This window comes from Bubalus kerabau, chromosome 20 (genome assembly GCF_029407905.1).
Source record: "Bubalus kerabau isolate K-KA32 ecotype Philippines breed swamp buffalo chromosome 20, PCC_UOA_SB_1v2, whole genome shotgun sequence".
Taxonomy (NCBI): Eukaryota; Metazoa; Chordata; class Mammalia; order Artiodactyla; family Bovidae; genus Bubalus; species Bubalus kerabau.
This window is the reverse complement of record NC_073643.1, coordinates 4,354,689-4,359,211: the sequence shown is the minus strand read 5'-3', so window position 1 is coordinate 4,359,211 and position 4,523 is coordinate 4,354,689. Positions and strand designations below refer to the sequence as shown.

The 4,523-nt window shown below is 40.5% G+C and overlaps 1 non-coding gene across 1 annotated transcript; it reads right to left on the bottom strand.

Annotated features, from left to right (window-relative positions):
• Positions 1-2,595: 2,595 nt before the first annotated feature.
• On the bottom strand, positions 2,596-2,667 carry TRNAC-ACA (transfer RNA cysteine (anticodon ACA)). Its single transcript has one exon. It is a non-coding gene; the product is annotated as a tRNA-Cys (tRNA).
• Between the last annotated feature and the right edge of the window lie 1,856 nt (positions 2,668-4,523).

The following is a 4,523-nucleotide window of genomic DNA, read 5'->3' as shown; positions in this document are numbered from 1 at the left end:
CTGCCATTTCCTTCTCTAGGCAATCTTATTGACCCAGGGATTGAACCTGCATCTCCTGCATTGCAGATGGATTCTTTTACCACTGAGCCACCAGAAAGAAGCCCTAAGCACTTTAGAATCTCAATTAAAGCATCACAACAATTTATGAAGTATAACAAATATGGCAAATAAAATACAGAAATGTTGAATAATGACTTAAGACTACAAACACAGAGAAGACACATAATAGCTAAAAAATAGAACATGTTTATTTGCTAGTTGAATAAAGAACAGTGACATTATGATGATTCTCCTTAGTCTTCACGCGACATCCTACTTTTGTTCCATACACGCTACCAAGTCTCCAAAGATGATCGCACAGTGAACCATACCTCTTGTTTACCTCCCAGGTCCTATCACTTACTCAGAGCTGTGAGAATGTGGCAGAAATGGCGCATTGTGCCATTGACTTCAAGGTCAGGTCAGAAGAAGCTTAGTGTGTAATGGGACACACTCTCTGGGAATGCTGATGTGCTGTCTCAGAAGTTTGATGTCCTGAGATCATGCTAGAGAAATCCTGTGTGGGCCCTGCAGTTAAGCCATCCCACTAGAATGCTTCAGACACCCAGGGAGGTTGTCTTGGACTCTCCAAACCAACCCACTTGCCACAACTGAATACCACTGAGTGACCTCAGCCAGTCTCATAGGGAGCAGAAGATTCATTCTGGAAAGCCCTGCCCAATGCCCGACCAACAAAATGAGTGTACTTACTGACTATCGTTTGAAGCCGTTACAATTTGGTGCAAATGGTATCTGGAAAGGGGTTGCTCCATAACCCAAATCTTAAATATGTGACATTAGTTTTGGGATGGGCAGTGGCTGGATGCTGTAGTGTTTCAAGAATATTATAAATGTGGAACTTCCCTGTGGTCCAGTGGCTAAGAATCTTCCTTGTAATGCAGGGGACACGGGTTTGATCCCAGCCTGGGGAACTAAGATCCCGCATGTTGCAGGGCAGCTAAGCCCAAGCACCACAACTCCAAAAGCTTGTGTGCTCTGGAGCCCTCTCGACACAACTAGAGTTTCTCACGACACAACAAAACCCCAGTGCAGCCAAATAAGTAGATAAATATTCAAGAAAAGAGTATTATAAATGTAAATTCAAACTCCTCAAGAGGCCACTGCTGAGGACTCCTATGACCACAAAGGAAGTGCTATTTAAATATGGGGAAGAAGGGAAGCTTTTGTGTATTGGCTCACAGTTCAGCAATTTTGTTGCCTATGGAGACTTGAAAAATAGAAAGGGTACTTGAAATAGTGATGGGCTTGACCATAGAGATTTCTAGGCAGAATGCAGAAAGTGCTAACTGGCTCCTTCTACTGATTATGTAACTACATACTGTATTATTCCATCTATATATATAAAGTTCATGCCAAGTCATTTCAGCTGTGTCCAACTCTTTGTGACCCTATGGACTGTAGCCCACCAGTCTCCTCTGTCCATGAGATTATCCAGGCAAGAACACTGGAGTGGGTTGCCATGCCCTCCTGCAGGGGATCTTCCTGATCTAGGGATTGAACCTGTGTCTTCTATGTTTACCTGCACTGGCGGTGGGTTCTTTACCACTAGTGCCACCTGGGAAGCCCATATATTAAGTTCAAGAACATGCAAATTAAGCTATGATGATAGGAGTTGTAGGAGAGGCTGGCTTCCTCCAGGGAAAGAGGAATTGACTGGAAAAGGTCATAAGAAAATCTTCTAAGGTGATGGAATATTGTAAAGCTTGATCTGGGTAATGGTTACATGGCTGGATACAAATGTAAAAATTGTGCTGTACAATTAAGGTTTGTGCATTTTTACTGTGGCAATTATATTACAATTAAAGCTAAGTAAATTGGTTCTGTCCTGGGAGATCTGGGCTTTCCTGGTGGCTCAGATGGTAAAGAATCTGCTTGCAATGAGGGAGACCTAGGTTTGATTCTTGGGTCATGAAGATCCCCTGGAGGAGGAAATGGCAACCCACTCCAGTATTCTTGCCAGGGAATTCCATGGACAGTGGAGTCTGGCAGGCTACAGTCCATAGAGTCTCAAAGAGTTGGACACGATTGAGTGACTAAGCACACCTGGGAGACCCAGGAGCAGTAAACACACATGCAAAGAGAGAATTCTTTTTGCAGTGCACTGCTCTCTGGGCCAGTCATCAGTAGGGCTTAATAGGGTATCTGTTTATTCCTTTCCTTCAAATATTAGTGAAGAAGGAACTTCATTTTAGTATCAATGAATCTTTATACTAATCATGATTTACTCAGTGCTATTGTACTTCTTGTTTTCTGTTAGAATATTGTTTCATTTTTCATCTTTCTCTCTGGAGGTTCTTACATTAATTTTGCTCTTGGCATTTCGCTTTGACTTATCCTGATTTTGGAATTCATCGCTTTTCATCATTTTTATTTTATAGCCTTTCAGTGTCAGTTATTCCCAAAGTGAAGTCAAGTTGCTCAGTCGTGTCCGACTCTTTGGGACCCCATGGACTGTAGCCTACCAGGCTCCTCCCATGGGATTTTCCATCAAGAGTACTGGAGTGAGTTGCCATTTCCTTCTCCAGAGGAATCCTCTTCCCCACCCAGGGATCGAACCCAGGTCTTCTGCATTGTAGGCAGATGCTTTACCATCTGAGCCACCAGGGAAGTCTCAAATCCATCTTCAAATCACAGTCTAATAATTCATATGCCACCAGAGCCATATTGTTTATGGCTTTCATTGTCATTGTGTAAATTACCTCCCCTTATAGCATAATAGCTTTTATCATTAGGAGAAGTTATATTACCTTGTATATGAAATTAAACTTTGTTTTGTGATGGGTAGTCTGGCTTCATTCTTCCCTTTTTTCATCCTTAGCTTGAGATAAATTCACTGCTTCTTGCATGTTCCAAATTTAAACCTGACGCCTAGAAAGAAAAGTGACAGACAGGAAGTGATTGAAGGAAGGAGCTCTTCCTACCATGTTTGTTGATACCATCAAAGCAGACACTTTTTGTAAAATCTTTTTCTTTTTGTGCACAAAGGTGTGGAATGGTAACAGCATCCATTTATACACTTATCCTTCTGTTAATAAAAAATGTCATTGAACAATGAGTACAGTCTCTTCCAGTTCTTATACATAATTTGGTTTGAATCAACAAATTCTTGCCTAAAATTTGGTCCAGATTATTTAGTTCAACATCCTTTGCCCCAAGAATCACAAACCAATGATGATAATAAAACACAATGTGTCCCTTTTGGGACATTTTCCTTAACCCTAGACAAGAGTAATTGCGTGAAAGGAGGCTGTCCTCTGTTGACTTAATGTGTGAACTTTAAGCCAATCTCTTAGATAAAAATGTTTCCACCTTCTAAACAAAAGTGAGATTGGAAATAGGCCATGGTTAAGGTGTGAAATTTAGGATGTTTCATAATCATGTAGGCCAACCCTGATTAACTTTTTAAATTAGACTTTTAATTGTGAGAAGAATGTACACTCATTACAAACACTGAAACCATGCAGAAACATGTTTCTCCCCTTCCTCACAAAGTAATCACAATCAGTTTTCAGGGGTCTTTCCCTTTCCCTGTATTTTCCATGTATGTACACAACATGTTTTCTTTTTCTTTTTACCCAAATGAAGTTGTACTGGACATACTGACCTAAAATTTATTTTGTTCACTTAAAAGTATAATGTGGGTATCTCATCTTATTAATAATGGTAATTTATCTTTTTTTTTTTTGAGTCTTTATTGACTTTGTTACAATATTGCATTTGCTTTATTGTTTGGATTTTTGACCCCTAGGCATGTAGTGGGATCTTAGCTTCCCAGCCAGGGCTAGAACCCGCACCCCCTGCCTTGAAACGTGAAGTCTTAACCACTGGATCACCAAGGAAATCTCCCTCGTTGTAACTTATCTCTTCAAAAATTTTGGAGTAAAAAGTTTTGTGGTTTATTTTAAAAATTGTTTTTACTTTTTACAAAAATGTATTTTCATGATCAAAATTAAAATGTTACAAGTGGGACTGCAGCTCTTTTTATCATGCTTTGATTTCTGTCCCGCCCTCAACACTCTCTGGGTTGCCCCTGTGAGCAGCTCTGAAAATGTGCTTCCAGACCTTATTCTTTGTGTTTACGTGCCATTACCTATGAAATCATAACAATTTATACTATTGTTTTGTATATTCATTTAACTCAGTCTTCCATGCAGATAAAGTTCTACCTTGTTCTTTTTCACTCTGCAACTTTATCTGGAGACCTGTTCATGTGAATACACACAAATCTACCCCCATGCTTTTAATAATGTAAAGGACCTGCCTGCCAATGCAGGAGACATAATAGATGCGGGTTCGATCCCTGGATCAGGAAGATCCTCTGGAGGTGGGCATGGCAACCCACTACAGAGTTCTTGCCTGGAGAATCCCATAGACAGAGGAGCCTGACAGGCTATAGTCCACGGGGTCACAAAGAGTTGGAAATGTCTGAAGTGACTTTAGCACACATGCGTGCACATTTTGCT